The sequence below is a fragment of the Sinohyriopsis cumingii genome, chromosome 14, assembly GCF_028554795.1.
Source record: "Sinohyriopsis cumingii isolate HCF-2022 chromosome 14, ASM2855479v2, whole genome shotgun sequence".
NCBI lineage: Eukaryota > Metazoa > Mollusca > Bivalvia > Unionida > Unionidae > Sinohyriopsis > Sinohyriopsis cumingii.
In genome coordinates, this window is record NC_142974.1 from 60,698,567 (window position 1) to 60,726,120 (window position 27,554).

The window sequence follows — 27,554 nt, forward strand, 5'->3', positions numbered from 1 at the left end:
AAAAGTATAGACGCGTATGGAGGGGAAATAAGAACAATCAAAACTGATGTTGCAGCGAACAAAAAAAGTATAGACGCGTATGGAGGGGAAATAAGAACAATCAAAACTGATGTTGCAGCGAACAAAAAAAGTATAGACGCGTATGGAGGGGAAATAAAAACAATCAAAACTGATGTTGAAGCGAACAAAAAAAATGTAGACGCGTATGGAGGGGAAATAAGTATACTCGGTACTAAGGTTACAGCGAACAAAAGGAATATAGATGCGTATAGAGGGGAAATAGAAACAATCAAAACTGATGTTGCAGCGAACAAGAATAATATAGACGCGCATACACAGGAAATAAGTATACTCGGTACTAAGGTTACAGCGAACAAAAGGAATATAGACGCGTATAGAGGGGAAATAGAAACAATCAAAATTGATGTTGCAGCGAACAAAAAGGATGTAGACGCGCGTACACAGGAAATAGAAACAATCAAAACTGATGTTGAAGCGAACAAGAATAATATAGACGCGCATACACAGGAAATAAGTATACTCGGTACTAAGGTTACAGCGAACAAAAGGAATATAGATGCGTATAGAGGGGAAATAGAAACAATCAAAACTGATGTTGCAGCGAACAAGAATAATATAGACGCGCATACACAGGAAATAAGTATACTCGGTACTAAGGTTACAGCGAACAAAAGGAATATAGACGCGTATAGAGGGGAAATAGAAACAATCAAAATTGATGTTGCAGCGAACAAAAAGGATGTAGACGCGCGTACACAGGAAATAGAAACAATCAAAACTGATGTTGAAGCGAACAAGAATAATATAGACGCGCATACACAGGAAATAAGTATACTCGGTACTAAGGTTACAGCGAACAAAAGGAATATAGATGCGTATAGAGGGGAAATAGAAACAATCAAAACTGATGTTGCAGCGAACAAGAATAATATAGACGCGCATACACAGGAAATAAGTATACTCGGTACTAAGGTTACAGCGAACAAAAGGAATATAGACGCGTATAGAGGGGAAATAGAAACAATCAAAATTGATGTTGCAGCAAACAAAAAGGATGTAGACGCGCGTACACAGGAAATAGAAACAATCAAAACTGATGTTGAAGCGAACAAGAATAATATAGACGCGCATACACAGGAAATAAGTATACTCGGTACTAAGGTTACAGCGAACAAAAGGAATATAGACTCGTATAGAGGGGAAATAGAAACAATCAAAACTGATGTTGCAGCGAGCAAAAGGGATGTAGATGCGCGTACACAGGAAATAAAAACAATCAAAACTGATGTTGAAGCGAACAAGAATAATATAGACGCGTATGGAGGGGAAATAAGAACAATCAAAACTGATGTTGAAGCGAACAAGAATAATATAGACGCGTATTGGCGGGGAATAGGAATAATCAAAACTGATGTTGCAGCGAACAAAAAAAGTATAGACGTGCATACATATGAAGTAGGAACAATCAAACTTGATGTTGCAGCGAACAAAAAAAGTATGACCGAGAATACACGGGAAATAGGAACAATCAAAACTGATGTTGCATCGATCAAGACTAGTAAAGACGCGTATGGAGGGGAAATAAAAGCAATCGACAATAATATTACAGCGATCAGGACTAATATAGACGTGCATGAACGGGGAATAAAAGCGGTCAAAACTGATATTACAGCGATTAAGGACAAACTACCGAAAATGACAGAGCAACTTGAAAAAGTGAAAACACCTCATGGGAGCATCGGCAATAGCGTATACACGGTTCAACACGGATCATTCGATTGGACTCCTACGCATAATATAGTAAATATCACCGCAACTGTTAAGGGCATTTATCGATTGACATTGATTTCAACGATGCAGTTCAGTATATCATCGTCGAGTTCATCCGGGTTTAACAATACAATATCAACAATCATTGACAAGGATGCAACTGAACAGTTTATAATTTATGCCGTTGATAGAAATTTAACCAGGGCAAACATCACATGGTATGTGGAATTTGTAGTGGATCTAAGTAAGTAATTGAAAACACTAGTTCTTTTAAAATAAAAATGACCACCAGGGTAATTGAATCAGAGGTATCACCGACGTCACATCAATATCGATTCAATACAGTAAAAGAATTCTCCGCGAACTTGAAAACGCTTTTCGAACAATACCGTGTAAAAATAAAAAAATACCGTCGTAAAATAACCGCCATCGACGTGGCCGTGTACTCGGTGTCCGGTATAGTAGCCGGTACCGGTGTCATTTTATCCACGGTGACCATGATGGCCCCGATCGCTGTTCCAATCGCTATCTCCGCGGCGACAACAATTGCTGGAGTCGCCAACGCAATCACTAGAAAGATATCATCGTGTTCTCAAAAAAAAACTCAACGAGTATACAGTAAAACATCAAATAGTATCCGACGCGTACTCGAAATTATCCGGGTTGATCTCGTTGTCGATTGATAATTCGTTCATATCCGATGTTGAATTCTCCACGATGGTCCAGTTGTATGACTCCGCGATGTCAAAAATCGAGGATTCTCAACTGGAAGCTGGAAACCACGTTGCTGAAACCACTTCAATGGGCTTAAAACATTCTTCTGAAAACAAGCAGGTTGTTAATATTCGGTGTTGAAATTAAACACTAAAAACAGCGAATAATAATAATGTCGCTGAACCCCGAAGGGTTTCAATTACTTCAACGGATCGCGGAGAACACCACTTCGGTACAAACAAGTATGATATCAATAACGTCAACGAAACCCGAATTCAGTGTGAACTTCCCATCATCGGTTCCAGTAAAGGAAATAGCGCTGGCAAAATTGCGAGTATATCACAGTTGGCCTAATATCCGAGCGGACGCATTTAACGGACAACAACCTAATAACTCGGGGTTTTTGCATGGACAAATAAGCCCGATGGGACCCCAGACTGGAAGGAGGTTTATGTTTTAAAGAGTTTCATTCCGCTTGCTTTCGTTTAAATTTCAGTATATCATCAGGCTCATGGTGTACAAATCAGTACACAGAAGGGTGTTTTAGTCGTTTCTTTCTGCCTGGTCCTTGCTTTCTCGTCGACCCAAAATGTATTTTACGGTGTGCGATCCTCGTGTTACCATCAGTGTCAAAAAGTGGACCATCGAACGAAATGCAGATTATGCATATCTCCAAAATCATATCCTCACTTTTGAACGGCTCCTCAGCCTACTGGATGCACGACTTACAAGTCGTTGTAGTATCGTTTTCGAAAATCAATATGCATCGTTACTTTCCCTTTGGAGAATGTAATATTTTGTTCCAGATCTCCTTTTATACCAATATTGACTGTGTTGAGATTCGACGTAATGACGGGTAAGTAATGATGATGTACAAACTCGAAGTGAACATGGTACGTGTTTCCACCTCCCTCGTCATTCGTTATGACATAATCCACTCTGAACATAATGACTCTCCAACATGCTGTACTCTTACCACATCGGAGCACACAAAAATCAAATTAAGTCATTCATTCATATCTACATATCTACAGGGGATTAAAAATGCCAGTACAATTGAGTATTTGCTGTTGATCTTCAGGTTGGAATTCGGTGTCGTTTTTGAGTCCTTCGATATCAGGGTGACGTTGACCAAGACTATCGATGCAGATGCAACTGTGCGTGTCAAAACAGAGCACACTATCTCCTAATGTCTGTAAGGATTCGTACATTTCTAAGAGAGCATTGGCTGTCAAGTAGGCCGCGATTATGACATTTACAATTTCATCGGCCTGTACAAAGTCTAGTTCTTTTTCGTAATTGTCTAATATGCAGTCTTCACGAAGGATGGTCAGGTGTTTAATTTATTCAGTTTTTATCGTAAATCATCTGGAAGTAGCGGTCAAGTAAAATAAACCGTCTTCAGTAAACACGTTCGTTTTGCCATCCACCGAATACGTTCCGATGGTCTTTTCTCCTCCTCCGTTCAGGCGAGCTGCAACTGTTTGCCTTCCTTGTCGCACACGTAATGTAGTCAGCGTAGAGCTCTGACCGAGTATTTGCCGTATGACAAAGTTGATAGTTTGAGAGCGAAGGAAAACGATGGTCTTCTCGGGCATAAATCGTTTGCGATGCACATAGGACACGCTTTGGCAATGATGCAGGCGTTTTTCAATCAATCAATCGCTCCGTGCTCCATGAACAATTCTCAAATATTTTCACAGCATTACCGTAATATTTCCTGAAAGTGGAAGGGGTCAGACGCATGTGTTTGGTACTATGAGTTCAACGCTTCTTGTTGTTCGCTGCGTATGTTGTCAGGGTCACAATAGTGAGCATCATACTTCGGTATTGAAAAGATGCGGAAAATAACTTTTGGCCATTTCTTTCATTCGACCCAACGGCATGGCCAGGTAACTCGTCAAATCTTTATACTGCACTTGTACGATGTGCATGGAATTGAGTTTGGCTTCGTTCAGTGTGACTTTAGAACTTTGGTTCTTTGTTCCTTATAGTATTTCAGAAGAAACTGTACATCGTATTAAAAGAAAGTATGAGTCATCACCGTGCCATAGCGATGACAATTTCCGTAACTTTCGATGCCATTTTGGCTCCAAGTTTGATGAGCTACGCATAAATCTGGAATGTGAATGACTGTCTCTTGCACGCATTCGAAATCGAAAAAGATCATATTCCCTTTATTTTCGCCATCTTCTTCTTCCTCCTACTGGGATTGGTATTCGCGTTCTCGGTACACCAGTTGGTGACAAATGTGACATTATTTCTTTCCTGAACAAACAGATTTCCACGCACATCTTGTGTGTGGACTTTCAAGGTGTAGCACGGAGCAGACACGTCTTGCAGTTTTTGCATTTCAGCAATACCGAAGGTGTGTCTTTAGATAGGCCGGCTTGTTGAAACAGGAGTTCTGCATCACTTAGTTGTTTAGCTCGGTTCAATTTTCGAATGTTGTCCTCGATTATTTTGCTTTCTTCTATGTTGTTAGTGTTGACATACGTTCTTCCACCACGATAGCTTAGGCTAAACACATCTTGTCCTGATGGTTGTTATTTTGGACGAGGTTAAATTTGGTGCTGCGAAGGTCGTCCACCACTAACACCGGTTTGAATAGTGTCGATACCTATGGAGGGTGTCAACTCTGTGTACCTGCTATAGTCGATCGAAACAAGGGACTTCAGACTATCATTATAAATGGAAAGTGTCAAGCGATAGTCTTCGTCGGCTCGACATTGCAGTTTCAGTGTAGTTAACAAAGAATCAAACAAATTGGTGTCGAATCCCTCTGTTCGTCTGCATTGCATACTTTAATCATCACGGTATACGTGTAGGCCGTGGTTCTAATGTTTATAGAGGAGCGGTTACCCGTTTATCGAGTTTGTTAGTGGTTTTGAGGGGTTACTAGTGGTGGACAATGGTTTGACGTTAACTCTCTAGGTCTTGATTCCGGCTCACTTATATCATCTTCAAAATCGCTCACATGGATTTGAGGCAAGACCTAAGCTACTGTGTGAGACGATAGGTCACGATTCTGTCTATTACTTTCTTCTTCTCAGTTCTCCACGGAATGGTGCGATCTTTTCAACTTGATTGCAAAGTATCAAAATAACATAATTTTAAACACCATAGCCCCTTATACATAAATGTAAGGTCAGTCTCCTCCTTTCCATGCGTGAGCCTTCGTGCTAATGGTTTGCATACTTTGCTCACAAGTAGGACACACTAAGATGAGTTAATAAGCACTTTTTTATGTTAACTTTGCGTCTTCAGATGTTCCTGAAACCAGATAGGGTTGCTACAAGTACGCCGAGAAGCTGGGCAATGCACTCGCGTTTGTCCTTCTCCAAGACAGGGTTTTGCTCTCGGTTGTTATAACCTCAGTCACATTTCTCTCAGTAATAGCTGTATCCCTGGAATCCGTTGATACAACTAATGGCATCGAGATGATCATCGTGATGATAGATGTGAATGTATTTTCCGTCTTTGAATGTTTTGCCTCGAAATAATGGAGTTCCCCCACCTCTAGAGGGTGTAGTTTAATGTGTAACTTTGAGCTAAGACTTCTTGCAGATTTTGTATTTTAGGAATGACACAAGGTGGTTCTTTAAATAGGCCAGCTTGCTGTAACGGCAGTTCTGCTTTTTTTGTTGTTTGGATCGGTTCGATTTTCGAATGTTGTCAGATACTCGTTTCCATTATCTGGTGTCGTTTTCGTCCCACCACGATGGCATTGGCTAAACACATCTTGTCTTAAGGGTTGTTAATTTAAATGATAATTTGTTTGGTGCTGAGAATTGTTTCCACCATAAACACTTTTTTGCGTTTACCGGTCCTTTATGGGAAGAAATACGTGTGTCATGTATAATGTCGCTTTTGCATTGGTGATGTGAAGCCTGTCGTTGAGTTGATGCACGGTGTTCAGTTTTGTCACTGACTTTGTAGGGTGTCAGTTCTGCTGTGTTTCTAAACTCGATCCAAAGCGGCTGACTCCAATCTATCCTTATAAATGGACAGTCTCAAGCGATCATATTATTTGGCTTCACGTTGCCTTTACAGTGTGGTTAACAAAGAATTCCACTAAACGGTGATGACACCGTCTATTTTCTCCAATGGTACGTCGGACTTGAAATCTTTAAATTTCACCGTGTGTCTGTAGGCCATGGTTCTACATTTTCTCTAGAAGCGTTTATCCGGGTCTCGAATGCGGTAGCAGTTTGTGGAGTTACTGGTGGTGGTCTTTGTTTTGGCGTAAACTCTCTGGGTCCGGATTCTGGCTCACTCATGTCATCTTCAAAATCGCTGAAATGGATTTGAGGCAAGACGTCAGCTAATGTGTGAGGTAATAGGTCACGTTTCTGCCTCTTACTTTCTTTTACTTTCTTTATGAAATACTGCGGTCATTTCATCTTGATCGCAAAATGTCAAAGGATTACAATTTAGACGTCATGATCCTTCTTATATCAATGTAATGTCAGTGTCTTCCTTATATAGATGGTCAGTGTCTTCCCTTCCAGTGTAAATTTCACTCTCAATCCTACAATAAAGATGGAAGAGCCAACCCATATCGAACGTCCCATCAGAGCTTCGCAATGCGTCATATTATGTTTTTCTTCAGAGACGCCCACGAACTAGTCACCTCCTTTGAGGTAAAGGTCAAGACACATCCTATATCTGTCAAAAGAAAGCTGGATCGGCCTTCTGAATGTCCATAACGTGAAAGTAAGACGAGATTCAAAAGAGACAAAGGTCACGATAGCTATTATTATTGTCAAGAGAAAGGGCATTTGTCCTAAGAAACAACAAGAGGAGCCGGTCGATTGATAGTCAGAACAAGAAGGATAGTTACTCTCAGAAAAGTATGACCCCAGTCACGTAGAGAAAGAAGACAATAAGATAAGAACGTGACGAAGAAGATGAAATCTTGTGACAATGAAAAAAGTCAGCAAAGGAAAGAATCAAATTAATGACGAAACGTGGACTTCTAAAGTGACGTATTGTGATATTGTATAGTAATTTGTACCAGATAATACATATTACAGACAAACATAAGTGTCTATTTTTATTTTTCTAATAAAGACCTACGCTCACGAAATCATACAATTACATCAGTTCAGAAAGGGTATTTTAGTTTTATTTTATTTTATTTTGGCTGATGTTGAGTAGTCTCTTTTCGAGACAGATGGGTGGCCCTTAACATGACCGTTGGTTGATTTGTTTGTTGTTTTTGCCTTTAAAACAAGAAACTCAGAAACTCAGGAACGAGAAGTACTGAACTTTAACTAAATTATCCCTTTGCCTTGGATAAGACATATTTCTGGTCATGCTATTGTCGATAATTTCTAATGCGTAGTATGAAAGTTAACGGGATTGGAGTGTTTGTCCTGGAAGTTTTTTTCTCTCTTGGGTCGTATTAAACATTTCTGATACATTTGTTTCAGACTCCTTAACTTTCTTCCTTCTCTACTAGACGTTGTCTATCTGTGTGTTATTCTTCTTGTCGTTTTTTTCTTTTTTCTATCTGCATCAACTCGCTGTTAGTATTGCTGTTAAATGAGAAAGGCCTGTTCTGCATCTTCCTGCTGCTGCAAAAACTTCTCCAATTCTTTTATATGTTTCTGTTAAAAATCCTTGTGGTACGGTAAGGAAGGAGAAAATGCAGACGGTACTGGTACCGGAACAAATTTTTGTAAAGAGAGAAAATCCTCTAAATCCCGATTAAAATCGTGCTCATCTGGAAGTAGAAAAATGGTGGATTTTGTTGCCGCTGCTAAGTTATCACTTCTTGTCTCCACAGCCAGTCCACCCCAATTTATCTTCTTCTTAGTTTCTTAGTCATGATCTAACTCTGTCGCATTTATCCACACCGCACAATGGCTAGCTCACTTATATAGGGAATGTGACGTCACCGGCAGACGATTCCACACTCTGAATGAATTTTTTAACATTTGTTACGATTGGTGAAAGAAGTCAATCAGTTTCTATCCTCTCTTCCACGATAAATAATCACGGTTCACCTTGTTTCATACACCTGTTCTCGTAACAAGATGTGGACTAACTTAAACCCGTCTACCCGCATATCGTCGATGCTGTTAAACCCGGACTATTCCACGTATATCAAATCATCATGGGCCATTACCAAGATCATAGAGATGGCCCTTGGGAAACGAAGGATCTCTGTCGATAGACCAGGGTGTCTCAGGATAGTCTTGATCAACGGTACAGATGTATGACGTAGTTTGAGGGCGAAAAGAAAATACATGCAATGCCCTTTATGTTATGTGACTGATGCTAACAAGAACAAAATGAAAAACCCATGTATGGGCCTCTCAATTGTCTCGAGCCTAATTTTTTTAGTCAGTTGTATGATTATTTGTGTTACAGATTTATGTCGATCAATCTATATATGTCTATTACTCTCTATATGTCTCTAACCCTGTCTCGAATCCTGCCTCTATTCTATGTATCCTTTTGTCCCTAGCGTAACGCGTATTCAGGTCTGCCCCCTTGCCATATTGTTCTACCCGATTAAGGTCAGCCACATTCATCATACCGGTAGTATTAATTGTTTCCCAAATGTCCAGTAACGTGACGTCACCGTTGTTCAATTCCTATTGTCCCTAGACAAGCCCAATACATTGATGATATACATTCTCCATGTTAAATTCCACTTGTCATTAGACTCACCCATGTTAAAACCCCATTGTCCCCCAGGTACCGTGCAATTTTTTAACATGGAAGTCCCATTGTCCCTCAATCGCCCCCATTTCACTACTCATCCAGAAATATATCGTTTTTATTTTGTTTTTATGTGATGTTCGAGGTGAAAGGGTAGAAGTGTATCATAATCTGGAAAAGCCCTAACTTTCTTATTGTTTGCATTGCTTCAGTGTGTAGATAATACGTGTATTCTCAAGGTTAGTGTGAGCGGGAATTAACCCCAAAGCTACAATATATTATAAGTGATACGGTCCATATATTACTGAATGATTGTTATATGTCTTGGCTATATCCCCTATTTTGAAAGGCGACTATTTTCAGGAGGTAATATATCGTTTGAAATCAACGATCCAATTTAAAGGCATATATGTATTGGCAATTTGAGAAAACTGATATATCCAGCCCGTCAGGCCAAGATACCGTGAGGAAAAAAGTATCACTAATAGCCCATGCGTGATGAATCCCGCGATTTCATCAGGAGACGGTAGCTGACATGAGTAGCATATTTTTGAATTAATGATTTGAAGCATCAAGGACAGATACTTTAAGTTCAGACGAACGTTTCCTATCAACATCTTCAGATATCATCTATTATATGCTTATCACACCATATTTTCTGTACATTGCGCATGAGCGCATCTATTCATTTCATCCGTATTCATTTAATAATTCTATCATTATTCGCTTTCTCATCTCACTAAACTTTCCCATTTCATTGCTTTATACATTTTTATCGATTGTTGTTGTTCAGTTTAATGTAGCTAGTCATCTGTGCAACCTAGATACATTCCCTCTCGCTCATACGCACGCACAACATAGCAGTCGCACACTAATGGACGTACATACACTACTGTTTAATTATTCTATTATATAAAAACACATAAAAACAAGAAAAATAATCAAAGAACATGATTTATTATTGACAGAATAAAATCTATATTCCTTCATTTAGAGAAATGACTTTCCAGCGCATACCACATATGACTAATTTCGCCAAAGCTTTTCTATTTTTAAATTAAAATGCCCTATTGTACTTAAAGCTATATTTCCATAGACATTGTAGTCATCGACCCTGAAAATTACTAAATAGAGAGTCAGACCGAATTATGTTACAGACACGTGCTCTGCTTCAACCCATTTTGGTATTGATGTGTTTATTGAAGTGGACAGCTAATATTGCTTCCAACTGGAGACACAAGGAAGCTATTTTGTTGAATTCTTGATGACCTGTGAACCAGTGGTGACGATGTTTGTTTACATATTGTTTGCACCAAAGTTTCAAGCTCAAAACATGTTGATAGAACTAAAGATTTAGGCTTTTGGTTGTTTAGCTGACAATTATGATTGTGACTATTCCGGTTAATCACTTGCACTAAAGGTTTATGCTATTTACTTCGAATTCAGCCATTTTCAGAAAAATGCTGATATACAGTGACCAGTGTTATATATTTTGTAAAGAAGTAATGGCTCAATAAAATAGTAAAATAATGCATTCGAATGGTGCGATTGCTGTCTAGATCTGAATAGCTAATATAGTTATATAAATATGCATACAAGAGGAGCGGAGGCGATATCATAGACATACCGATAGTAAATATAATTTTATGACGATTTTCACGAATCCAGTTCTCCTTTCAAATTTTCAAGTTTTAATTAATACATTTCTTTGTGTATTTACTTATTTATCTGTGGATCTTTTTATTTCTTTACTCGAATATTTGGTTATTTACAGGCATTCAAAAAAGGTATGCGGACCGGGATGATGAAGGACCTTTCTTAGAAGCTTTCGTAAGAGCTGTAGAGGAGGGAAAATAGATATCAGCAAGTAAGTAGAACAAGAAAAATAGCAATGTGACTTGATACAATATATATGGCATTTTCTGTACGCATCTTTTTTAGAAAACAAATGAAAGACAGTAAGTTCGTCTTCAATGTCAGGCAGCCAGATACACTATTCCATCCACACCCACACACCGATAACAATATGATCAGGAAGAGTTTGAGCATCGGAATAAATTGAAGTAGTTTTCAACGTACAAACTGACAATACAATATACACTAACAATCATGAATGTGATCAGAGTAATACTGCTCATGGAATTTTAATACTACCAAATAACTCATGTCATCTTCATAATCGCTGGCATGGATTTGAGCCAAGACTTCCACTACTGTGAGAGGCGATATGTCACGTTTCTGTCTCTTACATGTTTAGTCCTTTACACGAAATTGTGCGAACATTGCATCTTAAGACAAACTGTCCAATGTCTCTATTTGAAACGCTATTTTCCCTTTATATCAATGTAAGGTCAGTGTCTTCCTTCAGAGTATTCATTTCACTTTGAATCTTACCAGAAAAATTGGAGCGGAAACATAGATCGAACCTCTGATTAGAGCTTTCTTCAGTGAAGCCGATGAACTGTTCCCCCTCCATTCGAGGTAAAAATCAATACAGTTGATATATCTATCGTAAGATAGGGCATTGGTCTTTTGAATGTCCACAACGTCAAAGTAAAACATGAGTCACAGGGGGCAAAGGTGCAACTTATTTTTATCGTTGTCAAGAGAAAGGACATTGGTCTTCAGACTGCCCTAGGAAACAACAGGAGGGGGTGGAGAGGGTTTTCGAACAGGAATAATAGGTACCCTCCAAAACGGAAGAAACCAGACATGCGTAGAAGGAGAAGAAAATAAAAGAGAAAGTAACGAGCAAGAAAACAAGAGGACAAACCTGTGCCAGTGAAGAAATTTAAAACAGGAAAGAAAGAAGAACAAAAAATGAACTTTCTAAAGTGATGTGATGTAATATTGAATTGTAATTTGTACCAGAGAACATAACATATATACAAAAGAAAGTGTCTCATGGTTTAGGTTTAAATAATAAGGAACTACACTCACGCACTCACACGCGTACTTCATGGGTAAAAAGGGATTTGAGTTTTGTTTGATTTAGGCAGACACTGAGTAGTCTCCTTTCGAGAGAGATGGGTGGCCCTGAAATGGACCGTCGGGTGTTGTTTGTTTTTTTTTTCCATCAAAAACAACAAACTCAGGAACAGGAAATGATGAGCTTTAACTACCTTAGCCGTTTGCCACAGCTTATACTTACTTCGGGACTTTCTATTGTCTATCATTTGGTAGAAAGTACTAGTGTTGGTATCTCAGGAGGTTTGAGAGCTTGAACGGGATCGGAGTGCCTTGCCCGGAAATGTCTTTTTCTCTTGGTTCGAATTAAGAAGTCTGATACATTGGTTCCTACACCTTAACTCTCCCAAAATGTTTAAGAGCACAATGACCGTTTGACATTCACTGTCCTCCTAATCTCCGAAACTTTGTTTCTATGTTTCTTCTTCCTTTCGTTTTATTCTGCCATCTTCGTCTAGTATTGTTTTTTTTTGTTATTTTTTAATGAGAAAACATTTTTTTGCTACTTTCTGCTGCTACGAATATTTCTCCAATTATTTTTTTTCTGCCTTTGTTTAAAATCATCGACGTACGGCAAGGAAGGAGAACAATGGAGAAGGTACTGGAGCCGTAACACATTCTTATGAAGAGAGAAAATCCTCGTAATCCCTATGTTCAATTCATATTGTCCCTAAATAGACCCATCCATGTTAATATCCCATAGTCCCCCAAGTGCTGCGGAAATTTTTAACATGGAATACACACTGTCTCTCACTTGCCACAATTGACTACTAACATAGAAATATATATTTTTATTTTGTTTTTTATGTGGTGTGTCAAATTAACGGGTAGAAGTTTAACATGAAGTGTAAAGTTTCTAACATTTTGAACTGTTTGCTTCGCTTCCGTATGTAGATGTAACATATATTCTCAAGGTTAGTGTGAACGGGAATTCACCCCATTTGTGTTTTTGCAATTGGGAAAAAAATTACCAGTCCTTCAAGCCAATATACCGTGAGAAAAAAAGTATCACTTAGGCGTCTTGTGTGATCAATCCCTCAATTTCTTTGGGCGATGGTATCTGACATGACTAGCATATTTGAATTAATGATGTGAAACATCAAAGACAAAAACTTCAAGTTCTTACGACAGTTTCCCATAAATATATTCAGATATCATCTATTTTTACATCACTTGTTAATTACGAAATTCTGCCCCAACATTACTTAAAGAAAGACCTTGTGAGTATTTTTCCCTAAAAAAATGTCATATGATTCGGTCATCACTAGTAATACAAAAATAAAGTAAAATATATTTTCATCCCAGGTTTGAAAGCCAATTATTTCATGTATATAGATGATCGGTCACTTTCTTTGCTTCAAAAATGGAGCAGGAAACTATGGATCAACAAAGTAAGTATTTCACACTTCAAAGACAATAACCATAAAAATGTACACAAAAACCAGTATTGCAACAAGTTTCAAGAGGAAGCAAAACTCAGCCTTAATCTCTGAATAGAGTGACTATGTTTGGTTATTCTGCTTAATCGCCTAACGTAAAATAAACGGCACCCTTCCAGGTGGAGACCGGAAAACGTAGATAAAACATAACGGTAATAGGTCCAAGATATGTTGACAGTAATACAAAGACAAATACAGCGTTCAGGTGTTGATAGAGAATGCACCGTGAAGCTATAAGCTGATAATTGGAGGTGATGCCGCTTGGAAATATATTAAGCATAAGTTGCAACGGAGCATTGATTCTTCTTCCAAATGCAAGAGATCGTTTCCGCTCTTCGTGAAGCTGTCAAAGAAAAAAGCCAGTGATCTGTGATCATACAAGTCTTTTTTTCGGGAGGAGGGTGAGTTGTTTGGCATGTTCGCTGAATCTCGAGGGGCCATTGAAGCACTAGACAAAAGGTCACATGGCTAGGTTTCAGCAAACTAGATGGATAGAGACTGATACCTGAAGGTATCAGTAAGATATAAAACACCAGGTGTTAACTTTATTTAGCAGAACGCAATGAACCACTTGTATGTTTAGAATCATCAAGTTGATCCACCCTGTGGATACAAGATACTCTATCGTAAAGATCATAACATGCTCAAGGTGTGTAATCTTTTCTTTTTAGCAATGAACTCTTTATTCGAAGACGTTTTAATAATTAAATATGTCCCTTGTGTAAAATACTGGTTAAAACAACTATAATTCTGACTCCAAGCAGCAGGGAAAATATTCAAGACGAGTAAACAAGAATAATATATTCTTCTAAATATGGTCACCCACCCACCCCCTCACCCCCAGCAACAACAACTATTACAAGTAATATATTAGGAACAGTTTAGCACGAATTTGACTTATTTTAATATATTTATTGAAATATTTATCTATAGGTTAATATATTTGATTTTCTGGGTTCACCGTTCTTTGAAGTCGAATTTTAAAATAAATGTGTTAGTAACGCCACATAAAGTTTAAAAAAAAACTAATTAACATACGACGACTTGTTCTATAATCCTTGTAAAATCATACACTCATAATCTATATATTGATAAAAGCCATGATGTACATAAAACTACGACATAAAAAAGCTAACTATGACCCAGCAAAGCTGTTAAGGTTCGAATTGTCATGCTTACTTATTTATTGCTTTTAAACCTATGACATTCTTTTAAAATTAGCGAATCCAAAGGATTGACCATTGTGTTTTTTCAAATCGCCAGTCAGTGGTGTAGTTTCGATTAACTTTGATCAGCTTGAACTTCTTTATGTGTCATCCTTGAAAGATTTACTTTAGAATAGTTATTTTTTAGAAAAGAATATATGTGTGTGTGTTGGTGTGTGTGTGTGTGTGTGTGTGTGTGTGTGAGAGAGAGAGAGAGAGAGATTGAGAGAGAGAGAACGAGAGAGAGAGAGAGAGGGAGTGACAGGAATGGAAGGGATGCACATAAGTTGTTGATTCCTGAATTCTTCAAAAAAAGTGTGTTACTAAACTTAAACTGAATTACTCGCAATGGTTGTGTTAATGTACCGGAAAACCCTCTTCGTACATAACATGAAACAACTTTTTCACGATGCGACGGTACTTTTTCGTCGATAAAATGTCTTATCATACATTAATCTGGGTTTGGTTAGTTTTTTAAATCAGTTGTCAATAAAGACAAGTATTTTTTTATTACATTGTTGCTTAATATTTGAGTCAGAAAGAAAAGTACGCAAATATATATTGTATCCAGCAATCTCGCACAATGATCATATGTCGCGTCTCTCTCTCTCTCTCTCTCTCGCTCTCTCTCTCTCTCCCTCTCTCTCTCTCCGTTCCCGTGGCCAAGAGATTCGAGCGTCCGCCACTGATGCGGGACGATGCCGTTTCTATCATAGGCAATGTAGTGCAAAGATTTATAAAAATGATAGTATCAGCTACCTCGCTTGGCGCTCAGCTTTAAGATTTAAGCGGTTAGTGTTAGGATTGTTTGTCCTGGCGTTAGGATAATATGAATGGTGAGATAGGATGCTACATGACTGCTGCATGATGCGCCCGTACTAGACGTCACTGTGAACTGCCACACTGACATCGTAGCAATACGACTACAATTATGCAAGCTATTATAAAAATAAGGCACAGACGCATCAATTCCAGTTGGCGATCAAACATTCCTTATCTAAAATGACACTTGTCACTGATAATAAATCGCAAATCCTGAACAGTCTGGCGTATTCGGTTTTAAAAATTTCTAAATATTTTATTCAGCTATTTTTGCATATTTTTATTACAGTCACCCTCATAAATATAAGCCAAGATAGTCTGACGAACAGTAGAAAAAAAAACATCCTGAAAATGAAACTCCATGCCTTTACATTTCTATCTATTCCCAAACTGGTTTCCATCAAAATTCCGAATGTTTTCCATTACTGTCGACCAGAGATAGGATTTATTTGCAAAATCTGCTTATCACACCTTATTTTCTGCACATTGCGCCTGAGCGCATCCACTCCTGTCATCATTATTCTTTTAAATAGCCTATAATTCTTCGCTTGCTTCCTTCTCATTCCATTTTTCATTCATTTTACATACTTCATCCATTGATGTTGTCCAGTGTAATGTAGCTGGTCATCTGTACAATCTAAATGCATTCCTTCTCGCTCACACGCACGCATAGATGCAGTAACACACATAAAAACGTACATTCACTACTAAAATATCTTTGCATAATGATTTATACTTTCGACCGGCGGCCTTTGCCACAATACACAGTTGTCAACGATAAGCTTGAGCGCACTTGACTGTTTCCACTGTAAGAAGGTTTTCATATATACATCATTAATTCCGGAGGTCTTACTGGCTTTATAATGTCGACAAAATGTGCCAGGATAATCAGTCTGATCTCAAGCTGGAATTGTTTTTAAATATGTGCCCTAATTGATGCATGTGTACTGATATACAACAGTCGTCAGAAAAATCTAATTTCGTCGCCTTTTAATCTCTCCATTTTTACGACAAAAAAAGAATTGCATTCGTGAATACTTAGAACTTAAAAAAAAATAAGAAGAGGACGAACTTAATTGGCTGTGTCGACATTAGTCCTTACTCATGATATATCAATGTTAATATCCATGTTAGGAATCTCAAGACACATGGAGAGCGGTCATTCCATTATAAAACGTATGAACATAATTGATCTTAGTTGTATATAACAAATGATACAGGAAATGTTTATAGAATTAAACAAAAACAGGGGTTCCATCATAATGAATTCGTGTGTTTGTTTCCAAATTACCTGTCGCGTCATAGGAAGACGACATCGTTCATGCTCCAAACAGGTTTAATTATAATTAAAATTAAAAAAATATTGGAATGAGGAAAAGAAGTATAATCAAAAGTCATATGGTTAGAATTATTAATTAAGACATGCTGAATTACGAAACTCGATTTATTTCACATTCAGTTGATTTCTGGGAACGATAAATACTTTGCTAATTAGTTGCGGCAAACGAAGCAATCCTTTGAACCCGCGTGCCTTTGAATCAATACAAATACTCTTCTCGTAACTTTCCTTAATTATTTTGCTTCGTTTTAGCCTATTCTATCACCTCCATCCTTCTTCTTCCCCCGTCCCGCTCTGTCTCTTTATCTCTGTAGATGTAAGCAGATGGATGTAATGTCTCAGCTTTAGCCATGATGCAGCAGCTGAGACTACGTATCAATTATCCATCAAAGCTTTGGATATGACCTTGAAAAACTACATTAGTGACTTGCAGAGTAGAACGGACCTAAGGTCAATGTCATTTTATCATAAACTACCAGCACTACTATCTCATGCAAAAACTATATGAAGAATCGAAAAAGAAATTCGTGTACTGGGCCTCGACACACAATACCCTGCTTCCAAAACACCAAATGAAGTAATGTTCAGGTGGTTTAAACTACAATTTTAACAATAATGGCAATACCATGCCTGGAAAACGGTAGTTAAGTGCCTGTCTCGGACATGCACTGAGGCAGCCAACCGTTGCTATCCTGGGCAGTTATGAACCCATTCGCCTTGGCTTAAGGTCAGAATTGTTGCAGATTGAACTAGCATCGTTTCCGCCATTGAAGGGAATTAGTACTGTATACAATACTATAAGCAAATTGCAAACAAATGTATATAATTCAAACATTGCACTTGCTCCAGTTTCTTAGTACGCATAACGTTTTAATTATCATATGAATCTTCTCTCCCCCCCTCTCTCTCTCTCTCTCAGTGTGACTTTTTCTGTTTCGGTTTGTCCTTACATAGATTCGCAATAATTCAATAATAATGTGTTAATCCAAAATCAGCGAGCACTTAGTTACTAAACAAATATTTCCTATTAAATGTTATTTGGCCGCAACTGCAAACTCTGATAACATATACATTACATATAATGGTCTAAGAAAGGAATGAATTGTGTGCCTATTAAGTTTATTTATACACACTCACTTTCATTTCACCTAAATGTTCATTATGTTAAAGTACAATCTACAATCATGGAAAAACGCTTAATTTAAATCCTACCTGTTTACGATCTCTCTCTCTCTCTCTCTCTCTCTCTCTCTCTGTATTTTATTCAGTAAGCCGTGTAAAATCTGTAATATTTGGTATATATAGATGAAATGGAAGGGAGAAGCGCTAAATCCAGCTCCAAGTATTACTGTTTAATTGAGCCATGCTTATTAAGGCTTTAATTTTCAAAATGATGGTGTTTAACATGTTATCAAACTTTTTATTTCACACACACACACACACACACACACACACACACACGTGAGTTTGTCTGTTTTAAAAAACGGAAGACCAAATTTTTCAGCATATTAAATTTTGCCAAACACTGTGTCTTAAGTTTGAAATATGGCGACCCAACGTTAAAATACTCTTTTCCCATAAATATTATAATCCTTTCTAACACAGGATTCCAAACTATGCCCCCCCCCAAGTAAAACCTAATAATAATAACAGGTTAAATAGTAATCCACCCACATATATAGGTTGAAAAGTTATTTTTAAGAGCCTCACTTAAATTTCAAAATTTAGAAATACATTTTCTGATGTTAGAGTTGGCGATATAATTAGCTTTTCTCCGTTATTATGATGTAGGAATGAACTTGTACCATTGATATCTGCTTTCATCTGCACGATCATGTGGTTTCATTCGTCTAAATCTCCGTGAATGTTCTGTACTGTTGTACCCTCCTCTGAGCACCCCTATGAATACTAAATCAGTTCTAAAACTCTACTGTATTTCTTTGTCACAATTAAATGCACTTGACATGTCTGGTATCTATTGCCGACTGCCTACTATAGCACTGATGGATGTAATCACCGCTGCCAGAGTTTTTAAGGTAACGAAAAATCTCTCACCAAAGTTACCTTATATATAATTACAAGAATTAATCATTGAATTATCTACAAATGCGTATTTACGAAAGAGTAAATAAATACTAATTGTACGGTTCCATGCCATGTGTTCCTTGTCCACTAGTCTGTAAACCACCTTGTATCCACAGTAAAGTTCAATGTCGTTATCTTCGCTATATACATAGTATGTTTGGCAAAACCAGTTTGTTGTCTGGTGCAGTTCGTTGAATTATTCTTGGAAATGAAGACATGCATATCAGTTGGATCAGAAATATTTGTTTTTTTGTAGTTTTCATGACGGATTCAGCCTATAAAGAAATAGTTTCATCTCATTGTTATATATGTTTACTGTTATATAATGGTTCTCACAACTTATATTTCCTGAAAAGACTAAAACGAAGAAGTAAAAAAAAATCTATATGAACACTGAAAGTTAAATCTCGGAAAGGAAATTAATATATTTGTTAAGCAGTAATAAAGTCCACATTTATGAAACATATTTTATGTTCGAAAGACTTCCTTATGCACGTAAAAGTATATTTTGTCAGAATTATATCACGGTTTCCATAAAAAAATATGTAATGCCCTTTTCCTCACATCCTTATTGGTTGACAAGATAAACCATCAATGTACAATATACATCAATGGCACGAAATATGTATTGTTCTTCTTGCAGATCAATGATCCCCATATGCAACTACAAGTGGAGCAGACTGTCAGATCTTTCATATTTCATACCTGCAAATGATGTATTTTACTAAAAGCAAATATTCCACCAAGGGTTTGTTCTGTTGCTGACACTGGAATATACAAAAGGCTGAGTGAAACCGGTTTGTATGGACACGTTGTCCGCCTTATCAAGTAACGATGTTGCTGCACTAATTCATCATGTCTGCTGTTATTAAATCTAACTTTAGTCACAAAGCAAATAATACGTTTTCTCTAAGTCTTCATGGACACCCTCTAACGCGTTAGAAATGTTTGTTTTATTTAAAAAGCAGTACAAAAGCGCACATTGAGATGCAAATTTTATTGAACTTTTGATCTCTACTTTTGCGTAGAAATAGAAAGCTAACAGGGTGACTTGTATTCTTTCCGGTACGATAATTTGCACCTACAGGTTCCATCTTATTTCATTCGCATGTAACTGTTTTCAGAAAAGCCGCACCAAGAATCCTAAGTTTTAGATTGGTTGGTTTGATATAATAATATTTACAAAAATTGTTTTCAACGAATCATCATCAAAATAGTCCAATTTTGCAATGTACAATATATCCAAGGCTAATATTAGGACAGCATTTGTTTCCATCTAGATTATATCCTTTCAAAAGGTATCTCCATTAATGAGTACTATTCGTTTCAATTTAATCACTGGTCATAAAGAGATGAATTCATCGACTGAACATGCCTTTCGCAACATAGTTAATACACAAGAAACGTTTTGGATACATGTGCAAAAAAATGATACTACCAGTTTGTTGCACTGAAATAGTAGTTTAATTACAATTAACTGCACACATTTCTAAAATTTAATTTATTCCATACCATATTGAACAATAGGCTTTCGACCAAAAATATATTCAGTTTTGAAAACTCTATAACATAAATAAAAAATGTGTGTGATGCTTCTCGATTTCACTGTGTCTATACTACGGGCGCCAGCAGAATCATGCTTGGAGGGGAATGAATCAAACATGTAGTGGTCAGCTATTAAGTTCCACCGATATAGGCCAACAGATGGTTAGTTATAAAACCGTGAGTGGCGTAGCAAATGCCCACACCCCCTTTGCCCCAATGTCTGGATGCCCATGGTACATACCACATTTTAATAGCCTGTATATTATGTATTGTAATTCTGTTTAGCTGTATGATCTTTCAACCTGATGTCTCGTTAATGTTTTACATATTTTTGATTCATATATCTCTCGGCACACACACACACACACACACACACATATATATATATATATATATATATATATATATATATATATATATATATATATATATATATATATATATATATATATAATTTTATTGAAGAAACTGATAATATGTCCTAATACAATTTGCTGATTGAGATCAACGCCCAATTGCATTTATGTTTATCAAAATAGTTATCGTTGGAGTCAAGGCTTGTTGACCATTTTTAACTGCAAACACCAACTAGTATATGGATCCTTTTGATGCCAATCGGAATAGAGCGACTACGCTTGAATCCTGTCATTGAAGGACTTCGTCAGAAGTCAAGTCCTTAAATATAAATTGATTGTCTTCGACAGCATTTATGGTAAATATCAATGGACATTAAAGAACTAATGATGGGCAAAATTAAAACTCCAAAATAAGGTCAAGCTCTGGAATAAAAATACTCGTGCTTATGTGTGACACAAATTTAACAGATAAGAGGTAAAACTATAAGAGTTATATCTTCATATCATAAACAAAAACATACTCATATGGTCAGGTCATAAATATGGTTTGCTACCGTGTCACACAAAGCATTAGAATGACACATAATCTGGATAATAATGATTTTCCATAAGACGTATTACATTCGTTGGGTAGTACAATATTCCATTCGCTATCAGCATCTCGAGGTATACATAGATTTATTTAACTCAAATCATAAATATCCTATCAAATGGGCAGCCGTGTAAGCTAATATAGGTTTTCCAGACTTCTCGCAACATGATTTTAGTATGCATTTTCTTTTAATATTAGTTGTTTTCAACAATAATTGAATACACAAATAGGCATGCAAAATAATCTACCGTATTGTAGCAATGACTGTTTTCGAAATGTGCATACAATCATCTACTGTATAATAACTATTACTGAATTCATACAGTTTTCATGACTTCGACCGCGGGTAATGTGGTGCAGCACTCACTACTGTTTATGTTTGAATGTAATAAACGTTAGTAAAAATGATAATGGGTGATACAAGAAAACGAAAGCAATACATTTTCGAAACTTTTTGGTCAGCGAATTTGTGAGCTTTGTCACAATGAGCAAGTGCTATTACGCACATATTTCGTTGATGATAAGTATGAAGTTTATATGTATAAAGAGCACACTACGTGAACTTTCTTTGATAGCGGCTGTTGATCTCAGTCCATATGTCCAATAGATAACATTCTTTTCCATGATATTGCACTGTGGTATGCATTCAACTCTTAATTCAGTTACAGATGAACACTTATTTGCATGCTAAAGCTGCTAGGAATGTGCGTATAGGTGTGTCATTTGTCTTTACGTAATTGAATTATACTCGTTAAAGATGATATTCCGTGCAAGTTTAATCTGAAATGTTTTATTTTGTTATTCATGTCAGATACATCAATGATAAGGTTATTATTACACATATGTAGTGTCCAAAAACAGATAAGGCCCATCTTTTGATTTCTATAAAGGAATTTAGTAATGAAGTACCAACACTCTACAAGACTTCGAATCATTGATTTTCGCACATAGTCAGTACTCTGAGAGAAATATATGATTTATTTTAAACATAATGTATCTTATGTGACTAGTTCATTTATTTCGGAACGCCAATCTACTTGTGTCACAAGATGTTGAAAATGTAAAAATTATATTATTTTCCAATATCGGTTCAATTGTTTTGGTGCTAGCTATCGCCGCACGGTTTCATTTCAATTTATAAAGACAGATAAAGATAAGAAAAATGATCAAAGACTATGAAAGATTATTGACATAATGATATGTATGCTATTTCCTTTAGAGAAATGGCTTTCCAACGCCAAAACAAAAAAAAAAAAATCAGTTGGCTAACGATTTTCTATCTTTAAATTAAAACGCTATATTTTACTTAAAGCTATATTCCCTTAGGCATTTGCAATTACTGACCCGGAAAAAGTACTAAATAGAGAGTCAAACCGGTTTATTTTATAGACACGTGCTCTGCTTCAACCCATTTACGTATATTTATTGAACCGGACAGATATTATTGTTTCCAAATGGAGACGCAAGGTAACTATCTTGCTGAATTCCTAGCGGCCTGCGAACCAGTGGGGGATGATGTTTTTAGTCAATGTTTGCACCAAAATCTCAGTCTCATAACATAATAATTGAACTGAAGATTTTGGCTTTTTGTTGTATAGCTGAACGTTATGATTTTAACTATTCGGGCAAATCACTTGCAAAAATGTTCTTGTTTTATCCTTTGAATTCAGCTTTTTCCAGAAAAATGCTGATATATAGTGACGAGTGTTATATATGTTGTAAAGAAGTACTGGCACAACAGCATAGTACCGATGTAGTCCTGCTTGAAATATATGACGTCTTAAGCAAGGGTAATAGCAAACAAATAAAGAAAATAAAGTTGTATAGTATTCAATACACATATATATTCATAAGGAATCAAAACGAAACGTTACCCTTTTGTACATCCCTTGAAACATTACAAACAATGACGATAGTCAGATAGTTTAACGATTACTTTGAGTTTTCATTAGATATTTAATATGTTCGTTGCAAATTATTGTCATTTGAATAAGGAGTATTGTATAGTTGATATTTAAGTGTTAATAAAATTGTATTAAAGTTTGTAACCAATTAAATGGCGTCCTGTTTGAAAGAAGGCATTTGATTAGTATTAAATAAACTTAACCTGACCTACCATTGGATGAACAACAAATAAACATAATTCGTCAAATAATTTTGCCTTTCTCCCATTATCAAGATTTTTAATAAATTGAAAATGTGTAAATGCAAGATTATTAAATTAAAGAACATTGATACTCTTATTTAAAGTCTTCGAAATTATCAGTCTCAGCTATGCGTGTTCTTCAGTTTTCACTTTTAACACGATTTACAAAACGACGAAATTCGTTTTTCTTTGCATGCCCTTTGTACGAAACATATGGCTGTGATATCTTTGCTTATCAGCTTATATATATCAATTTAATGCTTAAGGTCTCCATTAAAGTAATTTTCCTTGTGGCTACATGCTCACAAAAAGTGATACATGGGTAATACATGTTTATCTCTTTTATCTTATGCGTCTTTTGATATATAAATACATCTGTACTAAAGATATCATGCTTGCTTTCCATTATATCAAACTTTTGTCAGGTGCTTGAAACTTCGACATGTGTCAGCCACACAGAAATATAATACATGACAACGATAACTTCTCGCACCAGTATCTTGTTCATGACAGATGTTGTTTCAAAACTTTGATCGAAGAGGTAAAATGTTTTTTTTTTCTGTTCAACATGTCTCGAGGGTTAATCATATCTGATATCATCACAGTCGTATATATTTTCCTATTCGATAATTTACACAGAATATTGTTTTGATTGGTCATTTTCAATTCATAAGTTTACATATCCAGTTGGTTTTATTCGTCAGTGTCATCAATGCATTAAACGAAAGGCTTTATAAGTAGTCGTTTCAACCCACCTGACATATATACCAGATCATATTTACTTCTATAAAGACATACATTTCAGGATGTGGTATCTCACCGTTTCCTTGCTGTGTATGTCCTTGTTTGCCGTCACATTGTCTAGAGGTATTTATGTTTAGCTAACTCAATTAGTTATTTGCTCTTATATATGCACGCTTGCTCTTTCGATATATATATATATATATATATATATATATATATATATATATATATATATATATATATATTGCAAATCTGCTCACATCAGGAAAAAGATTGTCAAATAATTCATAATGAAAATATGGTCAGATGCACTTTCTAAGGTTAATACCTAGAAGTTGCAATTATGAGTTTCTTAATTACCGTTCTCTAAAACGAAATTTGCAGATCGTTTTACCTACAAAATGCAGAGTTCATATATATAAACTGAATGCTGAACTATTGTCTTTAGGAAAATGGTTCAGAACTCGGTATGTTATTGTTTATTGTATTTCAAAGCAATATATATATATATATATACATCTTTTGTTTCATTAATTCATTAATTTTCATTCGAATAATTTTGTACTATTTTTGGGTTTTGTTCTCTTGCTTCCTGAAGTAAACGTGCACATATCATAGTGGTTTGAGTCAATCGCTTCGTTGCAGTAGTTTTGGCTCATTTACGGTAGGTATATCGTGTCGTATGCATTTTTCCATTTACATGTTTGTATATATATATATATATATATATATATATATATATATATATATATATATATATATATATATATATATATATGGGTATTTCCTCGCATAGATATATTTACTATTAACTGTTTCATGTATGTTTTCGTCTTTCCTGTGTCATTACACCCCTACATATTTCATTTTATGTATGAGTCTTATTATCATTGTATGATTAAGTCTATTGACATTGGAATTTGAGATATTTTTTCATGAAGACAATTTGCAATATAACGAATGTCTTGTTAGAGAGAAAGATAGATGTTCCTCACTTATAACAGTGCTTACGGTGGAAACATCGTTGATAATTAGTGTCAAACGCAATGAAACTGTGTATTACACAACAAAAATCTTATACTGCCGCTAGTCTGCGATAGGCATGCATTCAACTCGCATAACAGACCATCGGCTTCCGAAAAGACTCCTAAATGTCGAGCATTTCTTGAATTATGTTGCAATGAAGAAATGCAATTTTACTCACGCTCACTTCCATCCCAATGTTAATTGTCCATATATAATAATTATCAGACACATGTATATGTTTGGTTTATTATATCTGGTTCTTTTGATCAATAAGTTCGAATATCAACGCTTAATGATTCTAGCCCAGTCTCAGTTTTAGTTTCAGGTGATATATCTGGTCAACGTATGTTGATGCAGACGGTGCAAGACATACATATGACCGGCAAATAATGCGTTCGAATGGTGCATTTGCTGTCTAGAACTGTATATTTAATTTAGCTATAGACATATACATGCAAGTAGCGTAAGGATAATATCATACCAATATCAATGGCATATATGATTTGATCATGATTTGCAAGAATATAGTTATGCTTTCTAATTTTTAATTGTTAGTTGATATATCTTTTGAGTCTTTATTCGTCTTTTATTTGTGTATTTATTACCCAAATATTTGGTTATTTACAGACATTCACAAAAGGTACGCGGACCGGGATGATGAAAGAGCTCTCTTGGAAGCTTTTGTAAGAGCTGTAGAGGAGGGGAAACTAGATATCAACAAGTATGTAGAGCAATAAAAAAACAATATGCCATGATAAAATATATATATGGCATTTTCTCCGCGCATTTTCTTTATAAAACCCATGCAAGACAGTAAGTTTGTTTTCAATGTCGCGCAACCAGACACGCTCTTCCAACCCCAACAACCCCCCAAAAAACACACACCGATGGCATCATGCACATGAAGATTTTGAGCATCATAATATTATTAAATTCATGTTCAACATACAAAATGTCTGACAATAAAATATACACTAACACTCATGTATGTGTGTGTGTGTGATTTGGATTTGTAACGTAGCTTTAACAATTTTTCAGACATATAGCTACGATGTCTGCAATGTGAAAGTTTATAGTGATGTCAAGTACTTGGGCATCATGCCACATACATATAGCTTGATGTCTTACCCAGTCACATTATCCTGACATCAGGTCGACCAGTCCTAACACTAACCTCTTGATGCTGAGCGCCAAGCGAGGTAGCACTAACACTCATAAATGTGATCATAGTAATGCTGCGCAAAGAATTTTAGTATCACCAATGTACATGCTGCATATCGATGCCACTTTGTTATATTCGTTGTTATTGTCTGAGTTCAATCACATGCATATATATATATATATATATATATATATATATATATATATATATATATATATATACTTCTCTATTTTTTGTATTTACTTTATCGCAAACTGCTATTCTATACATCCGCATGATATTCAAATCTAAATATCAGTGGAATGTTTCGAATACATAGTGTAAGCGAGTGAAGAATAATAAGCCATTGTTGTCGGAAACAACCAATTACTATGTTGTTTTTATCTCGTCTGCAGTCTGGTCCAGGAGAAGAGTGGAGACATGAAAAAAAGATGGTGGTGGGCTCCAGGGACTGTAATTTTTCCTGGTATAAAGGCACCTGGAAAAAAATAGACAAGTCACGACGTAAAATCAACCCTATTTCTGTAATGTACCCATGATGAGTTATTTCTTGAAATAAACCTATGCATCCTTCTAAATAATTGTATGTGATATGTTGATACCGTTTATGTGAAACAACAATGACAATTAAATAACACATAGCAAATGACCTCTGCACGGTTGTCATAATAAAATGACCTATCGTTAGTATTCAGACTGATCCCATTTGTGTTGTGCACTTCGCTGATATTGATTTTGTCATAAGACGTTCATTTGCATAATCCATATTATATTACAGCCATTTGACTAACTAGGATATTACCAATTTAGATTAGTTTATAAAAAGATTGATGTATTTATCTCTGACAAAAACAGTTGAAATAAAATCAGTATTGAAACAAATGCCCAGCTTACACATTTCCGCCATTGATCCACTAACGCTGAAACATTCCCGTTTGGGGAAAAACAT

The 27,554-nt window shown here is 36.1% G+C and overlaps 1 long non-coding RNA gene across 1 annotated transcript; it reads left to right on the forward strand.

The window, feature by feature from the left end:
- The first annotated feature begins 24,419 nt into the window (after positions 1–24,419).
- LOC149783956 (uncharacterized) lies at positions 24,420–27,120 on the forward strand. Its single transcript, XR_016414079.1, has 3 exons — positions 24,420–24,540; positions 26,071–26,164; positions 27,001–27,120. It is a non-coding gene; the product is annotated as an uncharacterized LOC149783956 (long non-coding RNA).
- Positions 27,121–27,554: the final 434 nt, after the last annotated feature.